General features: G+C 45.7%; 1 long non-coding RNA gene across 1 annotated transcript in view; it reads left to right on the top strand.

Moving 5' to 3' along the window:
• Nucleotides 1-17,959, top strand: part of LOC308199437 — a 282,512-nt gene that overhangs the window by 129,129 nt on the left and 135,424 nt on the right. The window lies entirely within an intron of this gene.

Here is a 17,959-nt window from a genome sequence, read left to right as displayed (position 1 = left end):
TGTCAGACTGCACTGGAGTACTGGAGTACTGCACTCAGCTCTGGGGCCCCAAGCACAGGAGGGATATGGATAAATTAGAGTGAGTCCAGAGGAGGACCATGAGGATGGTCAAGGGGCTGGAGCATGTCTCATATGAAGAGAGACTAAGGGAGTTGAGGTTGTTCAGCCTGGAGAAGAGAAGACTCCGGGAAGACCTTATAGAAGCTTTCCAGTACCTACAGGGAGGCTATAAAAACAATAAAGAGGGACTCTTTGTCAGGGAGTGCAGTAATAAGACAAGGAGTAAAGGTTTTAAATTAAAGAGGGGAGATTTAGATTAGATCTAAGGAAGCAATTCTTTACCCAGAGGGTGATGACGCACTGGCACAGGTTGCCCACAGAAGCAGTGGATGCCCCATGCCTGGAAGTGTTCAAGGCCAGGTTGGATGGGGCATTGAGCAACCTGGTGTAGTGGGAGTTTGTAGGAGTGTGGCCATGGGGGTCGACAAGCCCCATGGTTGGAGATAACATCAGGCTCTTAATGATGAGGCCATGAGGAATGTAAAGAGTTTAGAAGGAACAAAGAATAGTGATTCAGGAGACCTCTTGCTGACTCGGACAACTTGTTCTCCAGTCATTAAGAAATGGAAGTTGCTGGGTATTTGGTGTTGCCGGGCAGAGTTGTTGACAAATGAATAGTTCGTGGAAAAGTACTGCTGTAGAGTTAATGGTATAAGAAGGGAGCCTGTCCTCACTAAAGTTAGTTGAAGTTATGTCCTCAATAGTGGGGTTGAAGTTATGCCATAAATAAAGTAGTTGAAGTTATTGTCATCAATAAAGTGGTAGCAGTTAGTGATCCTAAAAGAACCCTGGTGTCCGTGTAGTCATTTTGCCACAGGAGTTAATCCCTTCATCTCCTTCTTGTGCTGAGGGCTCGAGAGATGAACACAGTGCTCCAGGTGGGGTCTGAAGAGAGCAGAGCAGAGGGGGGCAATCCCTTCCAGTGACCTGCTGGCCATGCTGCTTTTAAGGTAGACCAGTATACGATTGACACTGCGCCGATGGGCCTTGCGGTACCCGAGCCCCCATGGTGCCCACTCCCAGGAGTGCAGCGCTGTCAGGAGGCAGCAGCTGCCCTGGGTGCCTGTGTCTTTGTCTCCATGAGAGGACAGAGAGATGCCCAAGGAACAGGAGGCGAAGGGCCACTCTCAGCCCGATGAAGGGCTGCCGAGTGTGTAACAGCTGGCATGGAACCAAGAGCGCCAGGCGGTGGGGCACAGCAGCAGGGCATGAGGCCTGGCCCTGAGTGCCCGTGGCCCAGGCCCGGGTCCTCCTGCCCTGGGGGTTTCCCTGGGGAAGAGCTGAGGCCTGGGACGGCTGCAGTCCACTTGGGCCAGGCAGCTCTGTCCCACAAGGACCTGGTGCTGAGGCGGGGCCAGGTGTGCTTGCACCTCAGGGGACGCTGGTGGCCGTGCAGTCGCCGCCATCCCACACCTCCTTCTCCCTGCAGAGGCTACCCAACCTGCTGCAGCCAGGACCGCCATGCAGCCCGAGCCCATCCTTGTCCATCCATGGGGTCAGGCTGCCACTGCTCCCCTGCCCAGAGAGGTTGCAGGCCCCTGGGAACCAGTGCACACAGGTAGGGAGCCCAAGGGAGATGGGGCCAGATGCCTTCCTGAGCCCTACGAGCTGCTGGGAAGCAGGCGGCACGTGCTGGAGGGGGCGGGTGGGCAGGTGCTGGAGGTGGGCAGGTGGGAAAGGACCACGGTAACGTGACGTTTCTCCTTGTCTTCCCTTGCAGACAGACAGGACGGAGCTGAGGCAGGCACTGCCCCGCAGCAGTGCCATCAGTGAAGGAAGAGACCCTCTGCCAGCCTTGCCGCCTCTCCCAAGGCAGGCAGCGACACTGGCAGCTGCATCCGGCATTCATTGGCAGCTGCAGATTTCCCCCAGCTGGGGACATTTGTGGCCTGGGATGGCTGTGTCCCGTGCGGGCCAGGCAGCTCTGTGCCGCAAGGACCTGCTGCTGAATTGCGGCCGGTGTGCCGGCACCGCAGGGAACGCTGGTGGCAGCGCAGCTGCCACCGTCCCACACCTCCTTCTCCCTGCAGAGGTGACCCACCTCGGCATTCAGTGGGAGCTGCAAATGTCCCTCGGCTGCCCACTCTGCAGGCAGCAGGCTCCAGGTTTTCTGTGCCATGCAGAGCACGCGCCATGAATACCACGGTCGTCAGACTCCCCAGGGTCGTCCCACGTCCTCAGGGAAACCTGAGTAACCATCAAATGGCAGCAAGTGCTGAGAGCTGGGGGACAGCCCTGCAAGTCCTCGCATCTATTCTGGCACTGCTGCAGGCCAGACCCGAGCGATGCAACGGGCTACCCCTGAACCATGCTGCAGTCACGAGCCCAAGACTTAGCATGCTGCTGAGGGCACCACCTCCCACCCAGCAGTCTGGAAACACCTGCACGGACAGCCCAGGTGCCGGCCACCAAGACTGAAAAGACGCCAGCAGTACAGACAGAAACAGATGCCCACGCTCAGGAGGGCGCAAGAGCTGCTGGTGGGACCTTCAAGCCATGTTCCCTGACAGCAGCACTGGGCCCAGCAGTGCAGGCAGACGGCATTACCTGCCACCCTCAGGGCGAGACCCCACACCCTGGGGATGTGGCACAGTATCTGGCAGTCCTGAACAGTGAGCCAGAGCCTCTGGAGGAGCTGGAGAGCACCTCTGCAGGACCGTCAAGGGATGCACAGAGGGACTTGGCTCAGGAGGAGGAGCAAAGAGATGCTGCTGACAAGCACCTGTCAGGAAGGCGGCAGCCAAAGGAAGACACCTTGAGACTTCGCCACGACCCAGACGCAGCCTGCCAGCAAGGCACTGGCTCGCCACACAAGTGGAGATGCTGCCAGAGAGACAGTCAGCAGCACACAGAGCACATCGTTTGCCCTCTCAGAGCCAACCGATGCTGAGCCAGCAGCTTCTGAGTAGGCCGCAGGTCCTGCTAGTGAGGGGGACAAGGAGCCTCTGCCCGCATCAGCACCCAGAAATGCTAAGTCACCTTCTCCCTTGCCTGCTGCCGTGCCTGACTCCTCCACAAATGCCCAGGGAATACCATCGATATTGCAAGGCCTGGTCAACATCAACTGGGATGCATATGGGTACTGACACTGGGTGGCGCAGGGCCGCAAGGCCACTGTGATGGGGGGGGGGGTGTCCCCATGGTAGCGGTGTGCCTTGTGGGGCCCGAGCCCCCGTGGTGCCCACTCCCAGGAGCGCAGCGCCGTCAGGAGGCAGCAGCTGCCCTGGGTGCCTGTATCTTTGTCTCCATGAGAGGACAGAGAGATGCCCAAGGAGCAGGAGGGAAAGGCCCGCTCCCAGCCTGACAAAGGGCTGCCAAGTGTGTAGGAGTGCCGCGGGACAGGGAGGGAGGAAGAGGGCTGGCACGGCGCTGAGAGTGCCAGGCGGTGGGGCACGGCAGCAGGGCACGAGGCCTGGCCCTGAGCGCCCACGCCCCAGGCCCAGGTTTCCCTGCCCCAGGGGTTTCCCTGCGGCAGAGCTGAGGCGTGGGACAGCTGCGGCCTGGTTGGGCCAGGCAGCTCTGTGCCCAGACGATCTCGTGCTGAGTGTCTGCACAGCAGGGGACGCTGGTGGCTCCTCCCACGCCCTGCTGGCCACACTGCTTTTAAGGTAGACCAACATGCGGTTGGCTTTCTGGGCTGAAAAGCACATTGCCAGCTCGTGTCAAGCTTCTTGTCCACCCGCACCCTCAAGTCCTTCTCCTCAGGGCTGCTCTCAATCCATTCTCTGCCCAGACTGTATGTGTGCTTCGGATTGCCCCAGAGCAGATGACGGACCTTGCACTTGGCCTTTTTGAAGTTCATGAGTTTTTCACAGGCCAACCCGTGAAGCTTGTAAGGGTCTCTGCATGGCATCCCTTCCCTCCAGCATGCTTGACTGCACCACACAGCTTGGTGTCACCAGAAAACTTGGTGAGGGTGTGCTCAATCACGGAATCACAGAATGGCCGAGGGTGGAAGGGACCTCTGAAGATCATCTAGTGCAACCCCCTGCCGGGCAGGATCACCTAGAGCACATTGCACAGGATGGCATCCAGGCGGCTTCTGAGTATCTCCAGAGAAGGAGACTCCATAACCTCTCTGGGCAACCTGTTCCAGTGCTCTGTCACCCTCACAGTAAAGAAATGCCTCCTCGTATTGAGCAGGAACCTCCTGTGCTTCTGTTTGTGCCTGTTGCCTCTCGTCCTGTCACTGGGCACAACTGAAAAGAGACGGGTTCCATCCGCTTGACACCCTCCCCTCAGACAGTTATACACATTGATGAGGTCTTCCTCCCCTCAGTCTTCTCTTGTCCAGGCTAAACAGGCCCAGCTCTCTTAGTCTGTCCTCGTACGACAGGTGGCTCCAGTCCCCTCCTCATATCAGTAGCCCTACTCGGGACTCGCTACAGTCTTGTACTGGGAAATGTCCGGCAGAGGGCTACCAAGATGACTGAGCGGGCCTGGACTAGAGGAGCCCGGAGGTGCCTCCTGACCCCCACCTTGCTGTGAGCCAGTGTCTCAATGGAAGGCTGCCGGGAGTAAGGTAGCTCCATGGCGAGCACCAGGGCTCTGTGACAGGGGCGGCATCTGGCCGCAAGGCCACTGTGACGGGGGGGCATCCCCACAGTGGCGGTGTGCCTTGTGGGGCCCGAGCCCCCATGGTGCCCACTCCCAGGAGCGCAGTGCCGTCAGGAGGCAGCAGCTGCCCTGGGTGCCTTTTTCTTTGTCTCTGTGAGAGGACAGAGAGATGCCCAAGGAGCAGGAGGTGAAGGCCCACTCCCAGCCCAATGAAGGGCTGCTGAGCATGCAGGAGTTCTGCCAGGTGCGGGACAGGGAGGGAGGGAGAGGGCCGACAAAGCAACAAGAGTGCCAGGCGGCGGGGCACGGCAGCAGGGCACGAGGCCTGGCCCTGAGCGCCCACAGCCCAGGCCCAGGTTCTCGTGCCCTGGGGGTTTCCCTGGGGCAGAACTGAAGTCTGGGACAGCCACAGCCCACGTAGGCCGGGCAGCTCTGTGCCGCAAAGACATGTCTCTGAGGGACTTGGCACAGGAGGAGGAGCAAAGAGATCCTCCTACCAAGGACCTGTCAGGAGGGAGGCAGCAAAGGAAGACACCTCGAGACTTTGCCAGGACTGAGACCCCCGCAGCAGGGGCCTGACTCTCCCCACAAGACAAATGGAGATGCTGCTGGAGAGGCATTCAGCAGCACACAGAGCGCTTCTCTTGGCCTGTCAGGACCAACAGATGCTGAGCCAGCAGCTTCTGCACACTCTGCAATTGTAAGCTCTGCTTTGCAACAACTAAAATTATCGGTGTGTTATCATGACTAGTTTCATCTAAAATCCAAAATCACAAACGGAGCATTTTTTGAGCCATAGCAAAAAAAATTTAACTCTGTCCTAAACCATAACAGCAACTTTTTGTAGGTAAGAAAAAAAAAACTCTTTTCTACGGGTAAAAGTAAAAATCAGGTCACATGACTTTACTCTGAAGTTATATGAATTTGGATGAGCTCTTGATGCATAATAACTCATAATTAAAAAAATAATAATAAAATTGTTTCTTACAAAGGTTACTTCTTTCCATTTCACTAAAAGTAGTCCCACTATCATCATTCATTTTAAGTTGTAGGTAGGAAAGATGCAGCTTTCAAATTGACTCTGCCTTTCACAGTACAGAAGAACAGACTACAACAGAGAACTTGAGACTTTCATGTTTCTCCATAATTCAGTGAAACAATAGAGGCACATAATGGGGTAAGAATTCTAATACAATTAAGACAAGGATCTGTCATGAATATCAGGGTAAAAGCATTTATATTTTTTAGCAGTTAGCTGGGAAATGAAACTTTAGCTTTGTCTTTATAGCATTGTCTTCCACACTGAAACACCCACCATCCAATCTTTTTTTTTTTTTTTTTTTTTTTCATCACAGTTGGCATATGATTAGACACCTGCTATGGGAAGAAATAAAGAGGAAAAAACAAACAAACAAACAAACAACAATGACGAGTGATTGCCATAGATAATGAAACAACTCAGTGGTTGGTCTCTGCATCACTCCTCAGGAGATTTACATGTTTCCTTTCTTCAGCCAGTGCAAACCTAGATGTGTATCTATTTCATAGCTTTCCTATGAAACAAGTGTCTTCATGTGCATACTGTCTCCTCACATGCTCCTTTCTCTTTCTATTTTATCCTCTGCCCTTTTCTGCATGTTATTTCTTGACTTATATTTCCTTCTTAATATTCCAAAATGTATAGAACTAGTCTTTGTATGTAAATAGGATTATATGTTTTCTAACAGCTCAAACAGTTGTTGCTGCCCTAAGACATCTGTTCCTTCCCTTACCAATCAATTCCAAGGTCATTCTTCAAATTCAGTTCAGTAATCAGTCTGAAACTCAGCCACTATGGAGTAGAATGAAAATCCCCTGCCAACAGTTTTTTGTTGTTTTTGTTTTGTTTTGTTTTGTTTTGTTTTTCCCCTAAGCGACCCATACTCAGCAGTTCCTCATGCGTATTTGCCTTCCAGAGATCTTTACTTCAGAAAAAAATAATCTTTTGATCAAATTAGAAATAAATAAATAAATCTCTGGCTCACTATTCACCTGCTGCTAAGTCCCCTGTATTCTAATTTTCAGAATATGTTGAAGATTAGCAGTACAATAAAATCTCCTTTCCTAGATTTCAGCCATTCACTGCAGCTGCTCATTGCCTTGATCATATTTTTGCAGTGTGTAATCACAACCTCATCCCTTGGGTTGCACCACACCAATGGAGCCTGGAATTGTCAACTGAGTAGGAAGCTCAGGTCCAAACTGGTCTCTGAAATACAGTGCTTCTACCCCTAGCACTAAAAATAACACTTCTTGCTAATAGATGTGAAAAGCTCTGGTTCAGTAATTTAGACCAGAGATACCAGACCTTACGAAGATACAGCAGTACACTAGATGAAAAATAAAAATGAGTGTCCAAAGGAACAAAAGAATAGGTCTGGAGTAGTCAGGAATGAAAAAAAAAAATTGACACTGAAGTCAGGAAAACTGAGAGGAATAGGCATATAGTGAGGATATAAGACAAACTGTAGACAACTTACAAGTCAATAGTTAGAAGGGTACTGCATCATGCTAATGAGTTGGGGGTGGCTGGAAATGTACTTATTACCAGCCTGCCTCATTAATTTTGAAGTTTCTGCATATCTGGCAGCACATTTTCTGGAAGATTGGCTCAGCTGGAAGTAGAAAATCAGGCAGAGATTCATGACAATTAAGTAGAAAAAGGGACAATATCAGACTTTTTGTTTGTTTCTTTTTTTATTGCCTTCAGCGGACTTCAGAGGGAGAGACAGAGCATATGCTGGAAAGAAGAGTCAGTCTTCTGAGGATGTTTACAGCACAGTGATGGTAGCTTACAAGGCCATAGCCAAGCTAACTTTAAACCATCTTGGTCAGGTAGAGCCTGTGGAGGAAGGATTATAGCTCCATGAGAGCCTGGAAGCTCAGCAAAACACTGGGGGCTATTCCCCACACCAGTACTGTCCTGAGTCCCCATGATTTCATGCCCACAATGGTGACAGTTACTGTGTTAAATCAGGTGACATCCTTCATCTTTATCTGGTTATAAGCTGAACAAACATTGCAGACAGGAATGCTGCAGGGGTGAAAGAGATGGAATACAGGTGCATCCCCAAAGTATCTTAGCAGTTCCTGCCTGTTGCTCCCTACCTTTGTGGTCATAACTTAACTAGAAGTTAGAGGAATGGACAGACTTTTCTGTCTTTGGGAAAACAAGGGAGAAACAGAGAAGACATTTTCAGCTCCCTGGTAGGTTCTTCACTTTGCTGCATGAAAAATTGTTACTTGCAAAACAGAACTCCCAGCTTGTTCTTAAGCTGAAATAAAACATTTCTTACTCCATCTGTTTTAAGGATTCAGAAGGCATGAAGGACTTCTTAGATAAATGCAGTGTCAGCCTATATGCAGACTTTGAATAAGAAAGCTTTTAATTAATTTATTTATTTATTTTATTTGCTTTATGAGGTTGACGTAACCTTTTGATGTAACCTTATTGGCGCCCATCAGTGCTGGTCAGTCTTTAAGCACTGCCTTAAAGGAAGCCCACAGGAAAGCTGGGGAGGGACATTTTATTGGGGAGTCTAGGGATAGGACAAGTAGTAATGGCTTTAAAATAACAGAGGGTAGATTTAGATTAGATGTAAGGAAGAAATTTTTTACTATGATGGTGCTGAGGCACTGGCACAGGTTGCCCAGAGAAGCCATGGATGCGCCATCCCTGGAAGTGTTCAAGGCCAGGCTGGATGGAGTTTTGTTAACCTGGTCTAGTGGGAGGTGTCTCTGCCCATGGCAGGGTAGATGGAATTATATGTTCTTTAAGGTCTCTTCCAACCCAAACCACTCTATCATTCTATGATTTATTCTAAGGACACTGAGAGAAACAGTTAAGAAAGTTTCACTGAAATCCAAAATGATTACATCAACTGTCTTCCCTTTATCAACAAGGTGGGTAATCTTGTCATAAAATGAAATTAAGTTAGTAAAACATGACTTTCCCCTTGTGAGCCTGTGTTGGCTATGGCCAATGACAAGTGGTTTTCGATAACTCCCAGAATAATCTTCTCCATAATTTTACCAGGTACTAAACTGAGACTGTCAGGCCTGTAATTGCCAATTCTTACCCTTCTTGGGGAATTTGGGACAACATTTTCTAACTTTCAGTCAACTGGGACCTCTCCAGAATCCCAAGACCATTGAAAAATAATTGAGTTCTCAGGATGACATCAGCCAACTCTTCGAATATCCTGGGATAAATCGCAGAAAAAAAAGAAGAGAAAAAAAAGATATATTCAGAAATGTGTGAATTTCCCAAATCAGAAGAGATATTTATAGGGAAACAGTGTCCACCCTTCTGCCAGATTTCAAATTGCCAGAGCAAACTATGGAGGCATTTGCAACTTTAAAATGAACTGAAAGAATAATAGAAAACTGTGTAAGATCTGAAGGTCTGCAGTCCCAGGTACACCAAGAAGTCAACAAGGATTACTCGTTTATCACTAATGTGCTCACAGTCTCAGATCACTGCCAACCCAGAAAGCCGAATGCTCTGCAGAGACACAGAGAGAAGAGAGATTTCTCTTTAAAACAGGCCTACCACAGACCCCTGTCAAAGGGTTTCATTAAGCTTGAAAGTTGACTAAACAGAAGATAAAGACTGGCTGGCAAAGTGTATCTTAAAGTGAAGCTTTCTGGTGTCTGCAGTTTCCTGATGTTAGACAAATGACATTCCCCTGCTGCTTTCCATCTGAGTTGCTACCTGTATGTACTGTGTAATATTGCCAGCATTCATTCAGTCCATTATCTGTTTTTTTTTCTACATGCTCAGGGGCCATTCTCAATTACATGAAAATATTTGCCATGGTTGTAAGCTATGACTCTTAATAACAACATGTCTGGTCAATACAACATCAGTTGGCATTTAGGACTACTCATGGTTAGTGACTAAAAGATGAAAGAAGGACTTTTTAGCAAAGAAGAAAGAAGAGTAGGATACCAGCTGATTGGTTCATAAATACAACCGTGATTCATAAATACAGGATGCAATGCTTAGAAGAAAGGATGGGAATACAGAATTCTTTGCCCTTTGCAGAAAAAGTGACATGGCCTAATTCTCTGGATATGGCTCAGGTCTTATGCTGTTTTATTTCTCAAGGCCATGTTCCACCAAGCTTTCCATATGACTTCAAGTAACAACTTAAAAAAATGTTTTCATGTCTGTCAAATAGGGAGATTTACAGGAACTTTCAATGGTCTAACTCATAATAACTTTGTCAAGGGCTGTGCTTTCAAAGTACTCTTACTTCCAGGAGGTTTAAGTATCTAACATACATAAAGGTTTCATGAATAGCTTTGGAAAACACGCTTCCATTAAAAAATAAGCCTGAAAGTCAGATGTTTATTTATTCAATATTTAACATATAGCTATCGTTACCCACTGTGAAGAATTCATACAGTGCTTAATGTCCCATTTTATTTTGAGCAGACTTATAATTATGGGCAGCCCAGACCAGTTTTGGTCCTCATTCATGGAGTGAGCTGAATTTGTTCACCTATTTTTTCTATAGCCTTTTTGTCAAAGCTGAGACAGTTTTATTTTTCTTATTGGTTGTGTTCATTTGAATATCCACACGTATTTTGAGGCAGATTTTCACTGTGAATTCTGAATACGATTGCTACTTGAAGGAGGCTAGAAGTACTTCTCTAGCTTCCCTGCTGGGTGTTGATATTTGATACACTCCAGAGGAACAGCAGGTGGCATGCTACTTGCTTTTATTTAAAGAAGTGCTGTCTGAGCAAGTTGATAGCTGATCTGTCATTTAAACTGATGATGAATTGTGAAAATAACTTAGACTATGTAATTATCACTTACATTAGGAGTAGAAATGAGTTGCATATTTTGGTCTCACAGCAATATACTTGTGACAAATACACAAGCAATTTGCCATCGGTTTGCATGTCCTGCAGTTGTGTTACATCCTGAAGAATAAATCAGTCCCTGGCAGTTTCCCTAGTGTTGGTTTGGAAGTGCACCTCTCTCACCAAATTCAGAGTTTTATCTCCAGTAACTCACTTTGTAGTCACAGAAATAAGCAAGTTCATTTTATGTGTTAGTGCAGTGCATGAGAACACAAGTGCAACCTGCATAAAGATTAGTCTTTCACTGGCAATGTGCAACTAACCCTTTGAACATCCAAACTGCAATATTAAGTGACCAAAATTGGGTCCTGGACATGAGCAATACCACATTTTCACTGATGGACTCATTAAGGAAATCTCATAAGCTCCTGTACAGCAGTATAAGTCCTCTGAACCTGTCTGCTTTCATACTTCCATTTGCGGGCTGGTCATAAACTGGTCAGTTTTGCAAGTGATGCTTGTTATCCTGAAAAACTTACTGCTGCCATTTACATCCAGTATTGGAGAGCTATCCAGTGCATCCCTTTAAAAAGAGCATCCAAATTTCTACTATTTATTCAGCATGCAGGTCACATTTGCAGACATATATTTCCACATTTTCAAAGAGTATGCGAAGAGAAGGTTCACTTGTTTGGATGCGTTTCTTTTGACTTTACTTCAGTCTCGGAAATAAATTTAAAATAATATTTTTTTTTGGTTGCTCTTGGAACTAAAATTACCATTTTCATCCCTACACTCTTCATAAAAAAAAAAAAAAAACAAAAAAAAACTTCTGTGACAAAACATGGTAATTGCTAGAAGCCAGACTGTCTCAGTGGTCTTATCTGTGACCTGTTTGTTGTAGTGGTTTCACACTGATGGCTAGCTAAGCTCCACCATGATGCTCTCTTACTCCCCCTCTTTGAAAGGATGGGGAAAAATCTGATGAAAAAGCTCCTGGGTTGAGATAAGAACAGGAAGATCATTCACCAATTACCATGATAGGCAAAGCAGATTCAGCATAAGAGAGTTTAATATAATTTATTGCCTACTAATAACAGGTTAGAGGCTAGAGCAGTAAGACCTATAAACAAACAAAAACCACCTTACCCCCATCCACCCTCTGCTACCTCCACCCCCCGAGCAGCGCAGGAGAACGAGGAATGGGGGCTGCGGTCAGTCCCTAACGCTTCCTCTCCGCTGTTTCCTCACGGTCACTCTCTGCCCCTGCTCCACGTGGGGTCCCTCCCACAGGATGCCGTCCTTCCCAAACTGATCCTGTGTGAGCTTCCCACAGGCAGCAGCTCTTCACGAACTGCTCCCACATGGCTCCACACCACGGGGTCCATCCATCCCCCAGGAGCAAACTGCTCCAGCATGTGTCCCCCACGGGCGGCAGCTCTCCCCAGACCCCCTGCTCCTGCGTGGGCTCCTCTCCATGGGCTGCAGCTCCAGCCCAGGGCCTGCTCCTGTGGGGGCTCTCCATGGGCTGAACATCAGATCCACCTGCTCCACCATGGAGATCTGCTCCAATGTGGAACACCACAGGCTGCATGGGGGCCAGTTTGCTGCACCACGGTCCTCTCCATGGGCTGCAGGGGAACTTCTGCTCTGGCGTATGAAACACCTCCTCCCACTCCTTCATTGACCTTGGTGTCTGCAGGGCTGTTCCCCTCACATTTTCTCACTCTTCTCCCCTATCTGCTGTTGCACAGCATTTTTTCCTTTTCTTCAGTGTCCTCTCTGAGGGGCACAACAAGCGTTGCTTGTTGGCTCAGCTTTGGCCAGTGGCAGGATCTTCTTTGGAGCTGTCTAGAACTGGTTCTTCTCTACTACGGAGCAGCTTCTGGACCCTTCTCACAGAGGCCACCCCTGCAGCTGCCCCACTGCAAAAACCTTACCATCTAAACCTAAAACACTCATCAAATTCAAAGATTCTGAGGGTTCTATCTTCATCTTGAAGAGATGAGCTGATTTTGATCTTACAGCTTAGAGGAGCAGGCACTGAATGCCCAAGTCATATAGCGCATTCACTGGAGCTTATAAAGCAAATGTCAATTAACCAATGAGATGTAAAAAACAATCTGTGCTACTAAATTTGTTGCAACTGAATATATGAAGATTTTTATATATGTGTATCTGTATATAACTGTATTTATATCAGTGATATGGTGAGTACTTTGATGGGAAAGCTGACAAAATCATGCTAATTTTAAACTTGAAAACACAATTTTGCTAAATTCTCTCACTAACAGCATATTTCAAGGCAGTGGTTAGATCTTAGACATTATGTAACATATCAATACATATACAAAACTGTTTTTAACTGTTTTTTAATGCTTGTATCATAAATGATTAGGTGCATAACATATCACAGAGCTGAAGCTACACAGTAGGAATGGTCAGGACAAGAGCTCTCCCAGAAGGGCGGTTTCATCAGCTGCTTATGATGGCTTTCTTGGGTTTTGGCTTTGACAGTCATCCTCGTCTTATTGGTCAGGCTGTCCTGCCTCTTGGCATTTTGGTGATCATATTTCTCACATACTTACATGAAGTCCTTGCACACTGTGTCTGACTGTACTATCACAATATTACCAAATACTTGCATACTGATGTTCCTTACACTATTTTAAATGCTTATACGGGGTTGAATGGAAACCAGCATTAATTCTATCCTGATTAGTACACTTATAATTTACAGACCTTTCAGGCATCTGCTTTGGCTACAGAGTTATAACATACTCTAGTCTGGGCTTGCTTAGATACTCAGTAGTGGTGTCTGTCTAAAATTGGCCCTTGTAACATTGGTTCAGTGACCATCAATACAGTGATCATTAGAGCACTCACCCAGGGAGATCGCCCAGTCTTTCTTCTTCCTGATAAAAACTAGAAATTGCTTCACTGAACTCTTTCAGACCTAATGAGTGTATTAGTTATTTAAAGTAGAAACACATCAGCTGAAATGTCCTACAGCTTTACCAATGCAGCAGTAGCTTGATGATAAGGGCATTCACCGAGGATTTGGGAGACCTGAGTTCAGGTCTTAGCTTTTAATAGATTGAATGAGCCTTTGAGCTTACACCTCGTTTTTCTTGATACTGCTGTAACTGGTACGTGTGTGGTTATTTTTTCCTATGGTATCTTCTTAATAAGTTTCACTGAAAATGTTTCAATTGTTTATATGATCTTTGCACAGGGATTGCTTCTGGGGCATTGCTGAAATAGAATCAATTATAAATATTTATTCTGGTGTATTCCCACAGCTCTTACAAGCCCTAATTATAAACTCAGGTGACCCTGTTGTGCTAGCTATCATACCAATATACGTAGACAGGACCTGGTGTGAAGACCTTATTATAAGCAATATAAATAGCAAATATATTTTAAAAGGTAAAGAAGAAAAAACTCTAAAAATTGGGTAAAGATCAAGTGGTTTTGCTTTATTGCTTCTTATTGTCTTTGAAACAAAAGTAGGTTTTCTTAAGAAGAGGAAATTCTGTTCATCTATCACTCACATCCATTTTGTTTCCCTGTAAACTGGCTGCTACTGTACTTAAAATCAGCTTAGGGTGATTATTCTAGAAAGATGACCAATAGGTAGGTGTTCAGGACTTTCAGGATCCATTTCTGTATTTACTTCCTGATATTTCCAGTTTCCTTATGTTCAGGGGTGAATGTCCAAAACACTGGAGGTGACCAGTGACATGGCCAAAACACTGGAGGTGACTCTAGAAACCTGCCCATATCCTCCCACACTCCCTGCCACTCGCAACTATCCCGCCTCAAGACAGATCTCCGAGTGAGATTCCTAAGTAGTTGTTTAACCCTCGACAAAACCTGAAGCGCATTCAGGAGACATAACAACAAGAACATGCTGGTCTGAGTATCCCAAGGATATTCAACATCTTGGAGAACCACCGTAACTAGCTCGGGGGATAAGAGGGTGGTGAAGGAGAAAGGGAGAGTGAACAGGTAGGGAAAAATATCTTCCCCTGTCCCCTCCACAGGTTGGCTCCCTGATGAGAAAAGGCAATAGGTGTAATTGCTAATAGTTTCCGAGATATGGGTTCCAAAGTATAGATTTGACGACAGTGCTGAGTACAAATAACAGGTTAGAGTCATGACCAGAAATCTCATCATTTCATAAGCCATTGTTACACCGCACAGTACCATAACAATCTTAAACCAGGGCCCGGAAAGGATAAACAGCGTGACAGGGAACACATACAGAAAGTAACATGCTATAAAACTCAATTTGGAAAACAGGCACAGCAGACTGGAGATTAAGGCAATCAACATCGTGACTAGCAACTATTAAGCAGGTCCAATACTTATACCAATTTTAGTTTAACACACTCTGGTCAAATCTGTCGAGATCTCAACCGTTCGAGCCCCACGTTGGGTGCCAAAAGGACTGTTGTGGTTTAACCCGGCTGGCAGCTAAACACCACACAGCCGTTCGCTCACCCTCCCCCCTCCCTCTCTGGGATGGGGGAGAGAAACGGGAAAGTGAAGCCTGTGAGTTGAGATAAAGACAGTTTATTAAGACAGGAAAATAATAATAACAATAATAATAATAGTAATAATGATAATAGTATTAATAATAATAATGTGTAAGAAACAAGTGATGCACAATGCAATTGCTCACCACCCGTTGACCGATGCTCAGCCTATCCCTGAGCAGCCGGCCCCCCACCCCGGCCAGCCACCCCTATATATTGTTTAGCATGACGCCAGATGGTATGGAATACCCCTTTGGCCAGTTTGGGTCAGCTGTCCTGGGTCTGTCCCCTCCCAGCTCCTGCTGCACCCCCAGCCTGCTCGCTGGCAGGACAGAGCAAGAAGCTGAAAAGTCCTTGGCTTGGTGTAAGCACTGCTCTGCAACAATTAAAACATCAGCATGTTATCAGCGCTCTTCTCATCCTAATCCAAAACATAGCACCCTACCAGCTACTAGGAGGAAAATTAACTGTGTCCTAACTGGAACCAGGACACCTTACTATTTTTTTTTTTTTAAGTTTAATGATACTTGGCACTGTTATAAAGTAGAACCTTGGAATTTAATGGTTCTGTAGGCATTATAATGTTATTTCATTAAAAATATCTGAACAGAGCAACCTGATAGTAACTTTCACCATTTCACAGTTGCAAAATAAATAAGCCCCAGTCATATTTCAAGTTTCAAAGGCAAGTGGCAAAATGATAAATGTGATGCTTAACTAACTACCATACTTCTGCAGGCTAGCCTGGGATTTTGTGAGGACTTATCCATGTGTTATGTACTGTGGTGTTGCCAGAGCTTTGGAAGAAAAATGTTGCTACTGTGGTTAAACCAGGTATTCACTCAATGGTACTGGAAATGTGATTCACTTGAAGATGGCTGAAAAATTCTATTTCAAGTTTACATCATTTGGTTAAATGATTCACACAGTATCAATTGATGCTAATTAAGTTCTGCTTGCATTAGGATTACATAGACATTCAGGCTTTGTCTTAAGTGCAGTTAAAGGCTTCCTTTCAAATACGTTAGACCCTGTGATGTTCATTTTATTAGGCAAAGAAGAGGGCTGACATAGCCTGAGCAGTCCAATGTAGTCAGGTGGGATTAGACCCTGAAACTGTTGGGACTCCTTCATCTACAGGCTCAAGAAAGCAGGATAAGAAAGCACAGCTAAGGTGAGAGAAGGTGGCAGGGGATTTTTCTGAGACTAATGTATGGGCCTCACAAAAGCCTTATTTCTCAAGGGCATAAATGAAAGTAGCAGAATTATTTCTGCCTGAACTTTGATTAATACAGTGCCTATGAAAAGAAACATGATAGCTGGCAGTGTACTCCTTGGAGACAAGCATTTTTTGTAAAGTTGAAAATTTGCGAGAGATGCCTGTAGAATACATTACAAGACAGGGGGCTGAAGAATAGCTATCCATAAATATACAAGCCTACTTAAAAAATGATTTTCAAAAGTAGTATTTTACATTTTCTCTGAATATTATACAGTCTTACCCTAAGGAATCCATTTTATCATCTATTACTTCATTTTAATATATGGCTTTGCCAGGATGTGAATTGCGTATATAATTTACTTATGTATAATTGAACTGTTTCCCAGGTCTGGGACTCATCCTAACATAGCTGTCCCTTGTCAGCTTCATCTGACAAAGCGAAAGGGTAGCATTTTTACCCCTGCTTTATTTTTCAGAACTAATTTATGTCACATCTCTTTGATTCCAGCTGTTTAAATTAAAAAAAAAAAGGGGGGGGTTTACTTCTTTTTTCCCTAGCTGAAGCAAAATTCCTCAGAGAGGATAAATTAGGAGAACAGGCTGAAATCAGTAGAGTTGAGTGACTTGGTTGAGTTCACGAGTTCATGCCTTCTGAGTAAGCTTTCAGACAAGCAATTGGGACACCTCCTCTTTTGTCTGCTGTTTGGCAGGCACCAATATACCAGGGACTCAGAGCTGCAAGTGGAGACACAGGATGTGGTTTGCATGTCTGTGTCTATTCTAGAGGGAGAGGGATGGACAACGAGCCTCCTGATGGACTGTCATTTCAGAATCTCAGATAAGCGTCTTGCACATAAATCTGTGTTAGAAATAACAATTAGGAGGATTAAAAACAAACAAAAAACAACAACAAAAACCTCACTTTCCCCTCATGTAGTTTCTTTTATGTGACTACAGATGGCTCAAGTTACTCGAAGAAGACATACAGACGTTTGCCCGCAGCAAATGCTATGTTTCTGTGTAGCACAGAAATGGTAATACTTTGCCTAGACTTACCTATCTTGTATTACATCCAAAGATAATTCCTCCTGTAAGGACCCTGATGCACTAGAAAGCCTTTGTGGCCCTGACTAACTTTACCTGCACTTCTCACTCTGCCTGTGAGCCCAGGAGCCTAATTTCATCCCAGTCTGCCTCTTGGTCTTGCTACAGCAATGCCATAGGATGGTGGTTCTCCTCTCCTCTGTTTTGTCTCCTGGATGGACCACTTACAGGAGCTGAGACACCCAGTCAATGGGACTGTGTTGTCTTTCTTACTCATTGCAATTATTGGAGCAATCCTCCATGAGCAGGATTTACAGTCTCTGTCAAAGAGCTGTGCACGGGGATTTTCATTAGGAAATCTGATTTCTTTCATTACATTCATTCCACTTGTATTTTTCTGTTGAAGAAAAGAAAATTATCTTATGTCAGTAGTGTTTTTTTGTTGTTCTTGTTGTTTTTTTTTTCCAAGGCATTCTCACAGAATCCTTTTATGCCTTTTTTTTTCTTTTTATTTCCTCCACCCTATTCATCTGAGTTTACAATTTTAATATACAAAACAAACAAACGAAAATGAATAGACATACATAACAAAAGTGCAAGATCTACAGGACAGGATACAGGACTGAGAATTATAGCATCAGTTTGAGAGTAATTCTCAGTGTATTTTTCCCTGTGAACAGAC

The sequence above is a fragment of the Anser brachyrhynchus genome (genome assembly GCF_964034855.1).
Source record: "Anser brachyrhynchus genome assembly, chromosome: 8".
Lineage (NCBI taxonomy): Eukaryota > Metazoa > Chordata > Aves > Anseriformes > Anatidae > Anser > Anser brachyrhynchus.
The sequence above is the reverse complement of the archived record's forward strand: the minus strand, read 5'-3'. Positions and strand labels throughout refer to the sequence as shown.